The sequence below is a fragment of the Drosophila subobscura genome, chromosome O, assembly GCF_008121235.1.
Source record: "Drosophila subobscura isolate 14011-0131.10 chromosome O, UCBerk_Dsub_1.0, whole genome shotgun sequence".
Classification (NCBI taxonomy): domain Eukaryota; kingdom Metazoa; phylum Arthropoda; class Insecta; order Diptera; family Drosophilidae; genus Drosophila; species Drosophila subobscura.
This window is the reverse complement of record NC_048533.1, coordinates 26,630,468-26,644,528: the sequence shown is the minus strand read 5'-3', so window position 1 is coordinate 26,644,528 and position 14,061 is coordinate 26,630,468. Positions and strand designations below refer to the sequence as shown.

The 14,061-nt window shown below is 44.3% G+C and overlaps 1 protein-coding gene across 1 annotated transcript in view; it reads right to left on the bottom strand.

The window, feature by feature from the left end:
- LOC117897941 (box A-binding factor) overlaps positions 1-14,061 on the bottom strand; it is a 65,227-nt gene that overhangs the window by 50,443 nt on the left and 723 nt on the right. The gene's annotated exons all lie outside the window — the stretch shown is intronic.

The window sequence follows — 14,061 nt, the reverse complement described above, 5'->3', positions numbered from 1 at the left end:
CGCAGGCCTGGCCCGGCCTGGTCGGAGAGCTGTTCAAATGTCAATTTTAATTTGCCGCACCGCAAGCACTTTGACAAAGAAGCAGATTGGCACCACACACGAAAAATGGTGGGGGAGGTTGGGTGTGCGGGGGAAAAACGTTGCCAATCTTCGCTGCAACATGTTGGGGCAATTAAAAATGCGCATACGCCGCGTTGCCGCCGCTGCACGCAGTTAGCGACACGACGCGTCGCCTCGCAGTCAGTCGGCGGCGCTGGCGTCGGTGGCTTCGATGGCGTCGGTGGCGGCTTAGTTGAAAGCCCACAATTTGGCAATACGGAAATCGAAATCAGCCACGAAAAAATATGGCATCTCTCACACTCAGAGATGGCGTCTAAAGATGGAAAATTAAAGCGAAATATTGCATATGAAAAATGCAGTTTGGCTGGCTTTTTATCGCAGATTTTCACTGATTTTTCAATGATTTTTTTTCGAAGTCATTGAATGCTTTGATTGGGTAGATTATATAAATTCTTCAACCATAAATTTTGCCATGCATTTTATGTGGAAATATGGATTAGGATTATACAAAGTTTAATACGAAGAATTGTTCAATAAATCACCCAAAGACTCCCTTCTATTCTCAGGCCAAAACATTAAGACCTCACTCAACTTTACACCTCATAGCGCCCACCCCTTTTGGGGTTTGGAGAATTAGCCAACACCCGCAGTGCAAATGCAGGAAAAACGTAAATAAAAAAATGAAATAAAACCAGAGTTTGGCAAGTCACGCAAATCTATCTGGCTCGCTCATTAGACTAATGTATCTCGGAGTCAGACTGCGATTCAGATTCAGGCTCGGATTTAGATTTGAATTCGTTTTCGCATTCATAATCGTGTGTGGAGCAGACAGCTCCATGGATTTTTATTATTCATCGAGCGTTCCGCTCGAGCAGATCCCAGCCGAATCACGCACTATAATCGTATGTACGTATATTGAGTCATTATATAAAATAAATATATTTGCAGATCTATTTATTAGCCACACTTTTGCTTTTAATTAGCCAGCGGACGGCTCGTTTCCTTTGACAAGAGTGCGGCGCGATTCCATCAATGTCGCTTGCGTGTTAAATGCGACCAGCGACTGTTCCACAGATCGATATTTGGAGTATGCGAGTATTTGAATGCGAGTATATTTCTGTTAATTAGAGTGCAGGTGATTTGAATGTATATTTATGCCCTGGCCAGGTGTGAACAGAGAGCCTGGGCCAGAAAGGCACGGCAAGGCAAGGCAAGGCGACTTTGGCCCCGACAAATGGCCAGCGAGCATAATCAATCAGCGTCATTTGTTGCACTGCAAAACATTCCCACACACGCCCCGAAAATAAAATACAGCCAAAATGCAGGATCCAAACGCAAACCCAGGCCGAAAACTAAACGACCCAAGCCGATGGCGTTAATAATGCCAATTGCATGTTTTATGTGCCACAACGATGCCAATAACAATAATAAACTGCATATTATTAAGCGCTTTAAAATATTTGTAACAAGTCAGACTGAGGCTTGGGGACCCAGCCGGAGTCATTCGCAAGCCGGATCTGTGGCTGGACGACCTCTCGCGGGGGCACACACCACACGGCTCCCCAGCCAGGCCAGGCCATACCAGAGCGGAGCGGACCGGACACCAGACCAGACACGACGACGTGGTCAGAGCCCGCACTTGTATTCGTACTCTTAGTCGTACTCTTAGTCGTACTCGTAGTCGTACTCTGCCCCAATACGAGAGTTGCAGCCTCTAATCATGCGCCGCGCTGCTCTCTTTTATATGGTTTATGGCATTTCCGTTGCTATTTCTTTTGGGTGTCCGACCCGACTATTGCCAAATTCATTGCGATTGCAATTCCACTTGGACCGGGGCGTTTCTCTACACAGTTTTGGCTTTGTTTTTGTCTTTTTTTTTTGGCTTGGGTTGAGTCTGAGAAAGAGCTGGTGGAAGCGTTGCCTCACAATCAGAGAAACATATCTTGGCCATAACTAATTGATTGATGAAGCTGTTGGCACCTTCGTGCCCCAGCCAGCGCCCGTGCCTGGCTGATCACTAATCACCAATCAATTCATAAAACTAAATAATAATAGCAGCAGAAGTGAACAAACGCCTGCAACAAATCAATTAGCCGCTTAATTATGACACTAAGCCCAACTGGCCAGAAACGGAATGAACAAATTACCACCGCCACCGCCACCGCCACAGTCGCCGCCGCCGCCATTAGCATAATAAAGCGATGCAACCCAAGAGTCTCAGGGCTCATAAATTATGCATAGTTTTTTGGGGTTTGGGGACAGAAAAGCCCGCAAGATCGAAAACCGTTTCGTTGTGGCTGCTGCTGCTGCTGCTGCTGGAGCTGACACCGAATCTCAATAACAAAAGGAATGCCCCCTTAGATCAGAGCCAGTGGAAACTCCAAGAGACTCCATGAGGCGACAGCCGGCCGACAGGCGACAGGCGGCTGATAACGGAGCAAAGCAAAGTCTTTAGTTTGATTTTTTGCATATATGTATTTCATTAGTTGGCGAAAACTGCACGCCAGATGGGGCTGGAGGAGAGCTGATCTTGGCTGTCCCAAAACTGGTTCGCATTCCACTTTCAATGCTGGGTACAGGCAGACACACAGCATACAGCACACGGCACATGGCATACACGATCCCGAGTCCAAGTCTGATCCGGGGACGGGACAGGACAGGATGATGCTGCACTGCAGCTGATGATGATGATGGAAATCGTTATTGACAACGGAAGACGAAGACAACGACAGCAACGACAACGACGACGTTGTCGGCAGACACTGAAGCGATTTTCATGCAAATGGCCATGAAGCGGAATTTGCTGTGCTCGTTGTCATCGCAGGAAACGTACTTGAACCAGAAAACCGGGGCGACACATTAATGCGGCCTGACACCGCAGACCAGACCAGAGCAGCCTTGGCACAGAGCACGGGAAGACTGGGAGAGAAGCAAAATTGAAACGTCCGAAAAGCATTTTGGGCAATTGCTCGGCTTTCAATTAAACTGCAGCTAATTGCATCTGACAGCGGCGGCAAACACAAGCCAAAATAAATCATTTATGGCCAGGCACTGCAATGCGCAAAATACAACAAAAAATTGCACCAGGTCTGTTGCTCAAGTCTTTTGTGTGTGCAACGACAGCGACGCGACTGAGCCTGAATATGAGCCTGAGACTGTAACTGTGACTGTGACTGCGCTGGCGCTGGTGTGACGGCAATTTTCAAAAAAATATAATAATCATAAAATAAAAACCAGACAACAGACGAACAAGCGAGCAAGCAGGCAGGCAAACAACCAAACAACCAAACGGCAAACAAACCACTCTTGAGCGATAAAAAAGAAATCTTTTATTTGATTTCGCAAGCGAAAAACGCGAAATCACAAGAGAAAAAGTAGCAAAAGCAAAGCTTAAAACTCAAATCAAAAGCATAGAAATCAAAGCAGCCAAAACTGTAGAGCTCCCCAGAGATTTTTATGACATTTTCACAGGCGCTGGAGGAGCAGCAGCAGCCCCAAAGAACCGCTGGGTGTGGGACGGAGACTCCCCAGGGGGTGAGAGATGGCAAGGGAGAGGGAAAGAGAGAGAGAGTGGGGTGCCCGGCTACATGGCAGCCGTCTGACAGACGCGTCACTACGTGAGCGACGTGTTTAAAAGTTTAATGAGCCGCAAAATAATTGCAAATGCGCCTCATGTCGCCCCAAACGTATCGCAGTGGGAAAAGGCCCCCAGCCCGAGCAACACCCTCCTCCTCCCAGATCTTGCAGTGGATTGGAGCACCTGTCGAGGGCCACACAGTTGCCCGAATCCGAAGCCGAATCCAAAACCGTTGCCCCGGGTCGCTCGGTCGGTGTTGGGGCACTTAATTGCCAAAAGCGTGACTTAAATTTTAAAAATCATAAGAGCCACGAGACCGGGATCGAGGCGATCCAGCAGCCCAACCGATAACACTGCAGTCTCAGAAAAAACTGCACAAAAATGCAATCCAAATAATGGAATTCTCAAAAAGAATGCTGTGAGGGAACCGAACCCCTTTCACTCTTCCCTTTCTGCCAGTGTAGATAGATGCCAGAAGTTGGCCAATTTCGCAAATTAACGAAAGAAAGAGGGAGAAGCGCTTAGGACCAGGCAGAAGGCAGGCAGGGAGGCAGAGCCATTAAGCGACAGGCAGCCACTGTGGCAAGTGGCAAAGCAGGCAACAAGCAGCGAGCAGCATGTGGCATGCGGCCAATTAGGAGCAGTTGCAGTCACTTAGTCATGCGTCTAAGGCCGTGTTTTGTCAACGGATGACTCCGCAGCTGCTTGAGATGGCTGTAACCGGCTAATGGCCGGGCTGCCTGTGTTTTTATTGGCTTTTAATTAGCAGAGCCTTTAAAATAAACAGAAACAACAACAGCCGCAGCAACCATAATAAAAATTAGCAAATTTCTTTGAGTCAGGCTTTGGAATAAAATGTGGGAAATTCCATTCAAAATCCGTATGACCGTATGACACAAATGCGATGCCAATATCGCATCGAAATCGAAATCGAAAATTGGTTGGTGGGCGTAATTGCCTCAACACACACTCTCAGATTGAGATACAGATACAGAGACACACACACACACACACACAGTGTGGACTGAACTGGAGTACACCCACAGATACATGCGTTAAATGCCTGCCAACGACAACAAAAAGTATCTAAATACGCATAAATCATGGAGCCCGAGTGTCGCTCGGCTGACAACGCAGCAATCGATTGCCAGATCCAGATCCAGATCTGGAGCAGCAGATACGCGATACGAGATACAAGTATGGAATGGTATGGTATGGATGCATGAAGTATGACTCCAACCCACAAATATTCAATAAGCACTCGACGAGCGTGTGAACGAGGGAAGGGAAGGGAGGGAAAGAGGAGAGGGCGGCCGATCGTCTCGATCGATGGTTCGCTGAATCGCGTTGGATAGCCGGATCGATCGAGTTATCAACGTGTTCAGTTTCTAAACGCTTTAGCGCGTGCCCAGTGCCGTGTCAGCTTAGCGCGCTCTCTCTCTCTCTGGCTCCCTCTCTCTTTGTCTCTTTCTCCATCCAACACTCAATTTAATCCCTTGGCAAACATTTTCATTTCATTCGGCATAGAGAGATTTCTGTATCTTGGGGATTAGCTCATAATTGACATTTTTCTCCAGCCTAGGCCCAGCAGGTGATGTGCTAACGAAGCGGGCGGATTTCGGAGTTCGACTCCGATCGGCGTAATCAAGTGTGTGGCTCTGCTGGGATGGCTCTGGGATCGAAGCTGGTTTTTTGATTTATCTGCTGACCATTTTAATGGCTCTACCTGAGCTACCCTGATCGGCATAGTATGTTAGTCTGTGTGTTTCATTAAACAATCATTGACTTCTAGACGCGACTTTTATATGACCGTCATGAAAACATGCATAAAAATTCATCAGCCTCGGCCTGTTGTCCCTCTGGTTCTCTGGTTCTTGCCTGGTCGATTTTTATGACCTTACATTTCTGGTCTTTTGTCTCTGGAATCTCCGGGCCCGAGCTCTGCCGGTTGTTGGTGTTCATTTTATTGGCCCAATTTGTAAATATAGCGCAAAAGTGTCGAGCATAACAATGAGCCTACAGAATTTACACTACTCGCGTGGCGTGGGAGCAGGAGATGGAGGAGGAGGAGGAAGCATGATCGGGCCATCAAGTTCGTTGCCTAAGTCATTCGCGTCGGTCCGTCGGTCCGTTGGTCCGTTGGGCTTCGTGCCGCATGATTTGTTGTTTATTTGTCATTCCCAATCGGAGGCAAATCAAACACGCACCTTCGAGTCGAGAAGTGTGTAGAAATGTTTATAATTTACAGAGATCTTAAATGCTTAGGAGACTTCGGAAAACACACGGACAGCAACCACGGCGACTCGCCAATCAAAATTTATGCATCAAAGTGCGGTTCATTTTCTAGCTGTTTTTCGCGCTGGTCTCTGCCCCTTCTTGGGGCAGACACAAACTCACGCATTATTTATGATTGCAAGGCATGTAATTCGTATGCTAATTGATAAGTATCGCGAAATTTATTAACCAGCCTGACTGTTGCAGCAGCAGCAGCAATAGCGGCAGCGACCACAAATGCGTGCCTGCCGTGCCGCGTCAATTTTCAAGAACACTTTCATAGATTCTCGTACTCAAACACACACACAAACTGGCATAAGTCTAATGCAAAAATTGAAATCTTGATATATATAAGGCAGCAGACATTGTTGAAGCTGTAGCTATGTGTCTGTATCTGTATCTGTACACAGCTGGTTCTCACGCACAGCCGCAATCGACGAGCCGCAGCTGCATTTGGTTAGCCAGTGGCCGGCCGCGTTGTACTTGACCCCGGGAGAACACAGCCGCCACCGCCGCCACAGCCGCCCCTCGCCTCAGGCCATGGCCCGTGACTTTTGTCATGCCGCCAAATCAAGTTCAAATATTGTAGATACTTTATTTTACTCATAATGTTCAGTCGCTCGGATTTGCAAGGCAAATTTTCGTTGTAATGTTCGATCTGTTTTTAATAGCGAAAATATTTGTGTGTAACATAAAACCGCCAACACCAAACTGCCGCACAACTTTGTTGCAATCTCAACCGCCAGCAAACAAACAACCCAAACAACAACATTTTTCGTATCAGCAACATTAATTATAGCAGCCACAACAGCAAACAGCAAGTGCAACAAGAGCAAACAGCAATACAAGGCGGTGCAAAAAATGCGTTTATTTTAAATGGAAAATAAATTCAAAAGATATTGCACTGCAAGAAAACTCGTGCGGGGATTATGGAAATTACAAGGAAACTTTAGTTGAGGTTTTAAAAACAGCAAAGGAAAAATAAACTAAAACATAAGCAATTCTCGATCAATAAAAGACTTCAATAAAATAATCAAATTAAGTGCAACGTATTTAGTTTTGAAAGCGGCCGGAATGCGTTTATTAGTGTCAATTTATATTAAATTTATGAAATGTTTTATGATGCAGCGTCAGAAATCCAGTCATGGACTTACGGAAAACCAAGCACACAAAATAAATAAATTAAAATGGAACGCAGCGCAAACTTGAAGAAAATATGATCTTTAAAATATTTATAAAGTATTAGGTTAAATAAAAAAAATGGTAAATAAATAAGGAATAGCAAAAATTAAGAAACCATGAACAATAAAAATGTCTTGTAAGTGCTGAATGAAATAGTAGTTTGTATTCCAGAAATCCGTGTGCATGTTTTTCTAAATTAAGACACATTTTTGAAGCCTGGAAACTATTTCAGAGTTAATGAAGAGTTCAATGGAAAAAATACAAATTAGTGTGAATATGGAAATAAAAAATCCACGACAAATAAAAATATTTGTAGAGTAGTAAAAAAAATATTTGTATTGAGAAATATGTAATAAAAAATTGGCAAAAGTTCACTTTAGCTTTTAGTGTAAATTCCACTCCGCAGGCACTAAATTTGAGCAAAACATAAAAAATATGTGTATTTTTGAATGATGATTGACATGTGGCCATCTAATTTGCCTCCGCTGGAGTTGATTTAGTTACAGCTGCCATTTGCTGACCATTGCATGATGTAATAATTCTCGTTAACGTCGTGCTGTCTGCGAAATCTAAGCAATTAAAAGCAGAAATGCAGGCTGGCGGGGTCCGTGTTTACATGCGACTACTCAGAGAGTCAGCGTATGTTCAGGTCGAAGCCTATATCGACTGCGTGTCGATCAATAGAGGCAACAACAAAGTAAAAGAAAAGACTGCTTGCAGCACAGAAACGTTTGATACCCTTCCACAGTCATATGATAAGTATTAATTGAATAATCTTCGGAAATACAAAAAGGTTATTGACTTTAGCGGATATACAGAGCACGATCCCCACTTTTTGAGTAAGTGAATTCCTTGTTGCGCTACAAACATCTTGCGAAAATCGCCATACCCTCTGCAAGTGTAAAACGAAAACAGACACAGAAACGCACGCGCTGAGTGTGTGCGACATTTTTGTTGATTTTCGCCTTGATCTAGAATTTTGTTCCTATTAATTGATCCCATAATGACAGACACTTCAAAAGCGACATCACGACATTTATTAATTAATGCAAGACTCGGTCTCAGAGTCAGAGTCTGACAGAGAGTCTCGAGCCTACCCCCCACCTGAGGCTGGTCAGCCTCCGGGGTATGTAAAGTGCGTTTTTGCATGCGTGCAACATCGACAAGAGCAACAACCACACAGCACAAGGTATGGCAAACAAATGCCGGCAGCTTAATTAGCATTTTAGATTACTTACGAGCTGAAATCGAAGCTAAAGCTAAAACTGAAACTGAGGCAAGTGCAAGTGCAGGCCGAAGTGCGTAACAAGAATTGAGGCAAATAATAATAAATTTATGGGGTTAGCGCGAAGGTTGTTTGATAAATGGATATGAGTCGAGGAGATATGGATACACATTGCATACTCGTAGTATCCGACTCTGGCTAATAATGGGTTCGGAGTAAACGTTAGTTGGCCAATCATTACGGGAGCAATGCTAAACGGAGGCAAATTGCTGTCAAAGCACTTCCCGCTTGCCAATATCTCAATCAGTGGACAAAGCTGCAAAGGCTGGCAAGTGCATAAATTAATGAAATTATCAATTGGCTGCCTTTGGGACCAGCCAGGAGAGACTCTCCTCCTAGCTGGAGGCAGCTGTTGGTCGAATTGCTACTACCACTGGAGGTGCTGCTGCTGCTGCTGCTCATTCCCATGGTCTCTGGCACTGTCGATGCTGTTTGCTATCGGAAAAATCATTGCGCAAATGCACGCAGTTCATGTCGAAACTCAATTGCAATTAAAAAACCTAAAAAGCAGCAACTGAGTCGAAGGAAATCCTCGTTAGCCGGTGGAAAATGCTTTAATAGAAATTGCTACCGAGCTGGAAAATGTTTGCAATTGTTGTCTGCCTGCCGACTGCCCAAATTGACATTATCAATGGCTTCGCAAATGCGTTATTTATTTAATGCCGGATTCAGCAGCTTCTCGATTGTGCAATCGCTTGTGCCAGGAAGATGGTACCCTGTGCCCATTCAATTGGGAATATTAATTTGGCAAACTCCACAAACATCCATCATGGGTACGGAAAATGGTATAGTCTATTCTCCTGATTATTTTAGGGGGTATTCTTAGGTCGATTGGTTTCATAAGCTGAATTTATATCTGTCTAGATTTGTTTTGGTTTCGTTTTTGATTTCATGCAAATGTTTGCAAATTTCTTAAAATAACGCGTAGGCGATCCGAATCAAGCCGAAAGCGCTGGAAGTGTCGCCGTCTCCACCAGCTCAACCACTACCGCCGCCGCCTCATCTAACGACGCCCCCACCAGCCAGAAACCACTCTCCCCTCAGCTCTCCGCACTCCGTTCAGCAAGTTCATTGAACCACCTACGAGAAATATGCAAATCGCAGCTTTGGATGCAGGAAAGCGAACACAAAATCACAGCCAGCGTAAACATAAAGAAAACTAATTTCAATTCGATCTTATGGCCTTTGTTTCGGGGGGAATTGGTACTTGTAACATTCAATGAAATGGAAACAAAACAATATTTTTTTGAATCTATTGTGGACTTGTTTGCATTCCTAATATCAGTTGCAATCCTATTAAAGAGGAATTAATGGCTGTCGCCAGCTGTGCATTTATTTTTTTTGCGAAGACAGGCCGAAAGATTAATGAGTTTTGCGCTTCCTCACGCGCCGATATTTCAGGCTTCGGATATTGGATACACCTATGCATACCGTGTATGTATATCGGACATCGACTGCGTTTTCTTAATTAATAGCTCAAAGATTTTATTGCCGCTGCTGCGGAGACGAACAACAGATCTTTGTCAAATCAATATTTATAAATAATTTATAAATTAGGAGCCAGCCTCCAAGCCTCGAAAGCGAACCTGCGGCTAATTAAAATGATGAATGCGAAGCGTTTCAGTTTGAAAATTAATTAAGCAAATTATCCATTTAAATAAACATAGAATATTGCTGCCGCTGCCTGCTCGATGGCTTTGCGCTGATAAAGCCCCAGAAGAGGAACCTCACAGATGGAGATTCTTCGATCGGTGGAAGTTGGATGGGTTCGCGGCTGCCAATTAGGGGAAGTCGCCGTCGATGACAGCAAACGCATTTTTAATTGCAATTAATTAGCGCTGTCAGCTTTTCCCCATTGTTTGCTGTTTGGGTGACAAACAATTTGCCAAACCTATTTGGTGATCGCATACAATATTTTTCTGGTCTGACCGACCTCCTTTCCAATGTATGGCATCATCAACATATACATCAAGATCATTTGCCGGCAGGCACCAGCAGCACATCATTAACGATTAATATTGATTCAAATTCGATTTTAGTTGGACTTTTCCATAAAAACGATAACGCCCAGTTTTCTGGTCGATTAAAAGAGCGGCGGCCGCCAAGTTGCCGCAAAAAATTCATTAGGCCCATTGGAAATTTCTCACTTGATTACAGACCCAAAACCGATTTCAAAGGGCTGGGGCCTGTGCCACATGTGGTGTAATTAAATTTTCTTTGTTGCTTGGGAATTCGCTACGAATTTAATTGAGGCAGCCCACGGCGTTTTTCTGCCTATATCGGAGTATAACCGCACTATATCCATCTATTCATCTCCTTATACACAGCCATAGGCCTGGGCTAGGCTGGTGCTTGGGCTTGGGCTGGGCCCTTCATTCGCACAATTAGCAATTTCATGCGTCTTTGTTTCTGTCTTTTGTGTCTATCTTTCTGGGACCCCCACCAAAGATCGAGTTTTCATGGCCTTTATTTTATTTCATTTCATTTTGTTTCGATTCCGTTGTAATGTGTGAAATTGATTTTCGTTTGGCGATTGGGCTTGTAATGGGCAAAAAGTTTTCCCACTCTGCGGAGGTCTCAGTCTCAGTGCGTTTAAAGACAATTAACTCGGAATAGATGGGAATGCCAGATGGAAGCGGGGTTTCTTTACTAGTACTACTGTTTGGGAGATCATTTGAAGGTTGACCTAGCACAAAGTGGGTCAACTTTTACCATTGATCAGTTGGTGTATTTCCTATCACAGCGAGTGCCGCAGTAAGTATTTCCTACTCTCAGCATCTTGGGAGTAAATGCAACGAAACTTGTCTGAGCAGCTGCCCAAGCAGCGGCTGTATCAAAGACTGGGTAGCGGGGACCCGGGACACCTTCCTTGACAGCATCATCACATCACATCGCACTCGTAACATTTGCAACATTCGCATTCAAATGACACTAACGGCTTTGTCATGTACTGGGCTATATGTGACTGTGTCTTTCCGTCTCTCTTCGAGCGCCAGTAATCATGTTTTAACGACACATACAAATATTTTCCGTGTATGCAAGTATGCGAGTGTGGTATGGTGAATCGTCAGCGAGTCCATATAGAAATCTTGTAATCTGATAGGCATGACAAGAAATATTTTGCTTGTCATTAAATTTACTTTTATTTATGCAGCACTGTCTATCATTGTGGCTGTTGTTCGATTCGCGTGTTTTGTTTCGGCTGCGGCTCAAAATTAGTGAAAACTCTTCAAATTTGTGGCTAAAAGACTGAGGGGAGGACTGTGGACTGCCGACTGAAGACTGAGACTGAAGAAAACTTCAAAATGTATGCATACACAAGTTGGCGCCTCCTAACGTCTTCTAGTCATTGATTTTCGACCATTGTTGGTGCTTTTGTGGCTGTACTGTCTTCTTGGCTTGGCTTGACTTGGCTTGGCTTGGCTTGAGTGTCTGCCTGCCTGTTGGTCGGATTGAGTAATAGGCGAAATATTTGCGCATGCCTCATTACAGTTGGTTTTTGGTTTTTGGGTTGCGGTAATCGATGGCAGTGTAAGCCAAATATGCGAGGGAGTGGCGAAACAAAAGACTTGGGCAACGAACTCTGATCGACACTATGATCCTCCCTCCTACTCCTACTTCTATGTAGAATAATTGCCAGTCAATTGGATGCGTGACATTTGGCGACAGGCCGCGTCAGCGGTGACATCACCCAGAGGCAGGCCAATCAAATGTCAGCCAAGTGCGTCATTGATTTGCAATCAAAAAGGGGCTAACAAAGGGCAGCAACAGCAGTAGCGGCAGCGGCAGCGGCACCAAGTGTTAGCTGGAAATCAAATGGCTGCTAAACGGCAGCCAACTAGATTGACGGCTTCACTGACTAACCGATTGACAGACACACCGACTGACTGACACACACACAGACAGTCAGTCAGACAATCAGACATTTAGTCTAGACAACATGTGTAATGACGCGTACATCGGGCAAAAAACTTTAGCAGCAGCAACAATAGCAACAATAGCACAGGCATAATGAGCACAATTACTGGCAGAGCAAAGCAAAGCAAATCAAATGCAACGCGCTACCGCAGTGCAGCGCTGCGCCGCGCCGCTTCGAATCAGTCACATTAATTGCAGCAGCAGCAGCCGCCAGCTCACAAAAAAGTCGTTCATAAATTATAGCAAAGGCAGCGGAAAAAAAGTATTAATTAAAAAAAGGAGGAAAAAAGTTGCAACGGTAACAACAGCTATTAAGAAAATTTCTTGTTGACTCATCCGAGTCCACAATTAACAACTGGGGGACGGCTACTCGAATACTGGAAGACTACAAGACTAGGGGATGGAGACTACCAAGAATTGCATTGACTCTCAGTCTGAGTCTGAGCTTCTGGCCAGCATTTCTTGCACTCATTTGTCGCGTTTTGTCTCAGTCACTTGGCGATTTCTTTGTCAGAGCTCTCGGCAATTAAACAATTGTTGTTGCTCCTTCTGTATCTGATGCTGTTGTGCTGTTGCATCTGTGATTGTTTGTTGTTGCTGCTGCTGCTGCTGATGCTTTTGTCGTCATCATTGCTGTCCATAAATTTCATTTAATTTGCTTTATGTTCCCGCAATTCCCCCAGCCCCAGCCACAGCCTCTTGGAAGCACACGCCCTGCTGGCTGCGGGGATCTCGTGACTTGCGTTTCGCAATTGTGAGAAATAAATAATTCTTTGCATATTTATTTATAAACATTATCGCTGGCAGTTTCCTCAAAGCTGGTTAATACTTTTTCTTCTCCTTCGGGTTTGTTTTAATGTGAGTTTTTAATAAACAATTACAGAATGTGAAGACAGCATTGGAATACTCTATAGATATTCTAGAAATTGGAATTAATGTATCGGAGAGGTATTCCTAAAGAGGAAATACGCTGAAGAATATTTTCTATAGTAAGAGATGGGAATCTATTCATGTACTTGTGTACTATACATTACAGAACTTCTTTATTATATTCCCAACATTATCGGGTAGACCAACTTCCCCAGTTCCTCATGCAATTTAAATTATTTGTATCAAATGAAAAAGAAACGGAGAAAAACTCAGTTTGTTTCCAGCTGAGTTTCCTCTTAATTGAGGCTAGAGGAAAAAGCTTTTCCAATCAATTGCATCACAAGAGCAATCCCACTGACAACAACGACGACTGACACTGTAGACGCGCGAATTGTTAACGTGTTGAAGTGTTTTCATTTAAATTGCTCAACTGAACTTGTAATTATGGCTCACTCTGATTATTACAGCACTGTGGGATGTAACTGAGAGCAAGGAAGTGGCTGGAGCTGAAGCTGGTGCCAGAGATAAATTATGTTTAGAGCCAAGTGCCAGGTACAGGTATGTCTCACCCTGCACGAGTGTGGCATAGTCTCAGTCTCAGTCTTAGTCTTAGTCTCAAATCATAGCAATTAATTGTTGTTAAAAATGCCTTTACTAACGGTTTTATGGCCGAACAAACGTCTGCCGTCTGCCATCCGCTGTCTTGTCAGTTAATTGTATTTGAAATCGCTGCCTCTACTAATTGATAAGTTTCCTCAACTTTAACTCGGACTTAAAGCAACTCTGACAATAGCATTGGCACAGCGCCAGGAGCCAGGCAATACAATACACGGATGGGCGGCAGTGGCACTGGCAGTGGCACATAAAGTGCAATTACAAACGCATAAACTGAGGC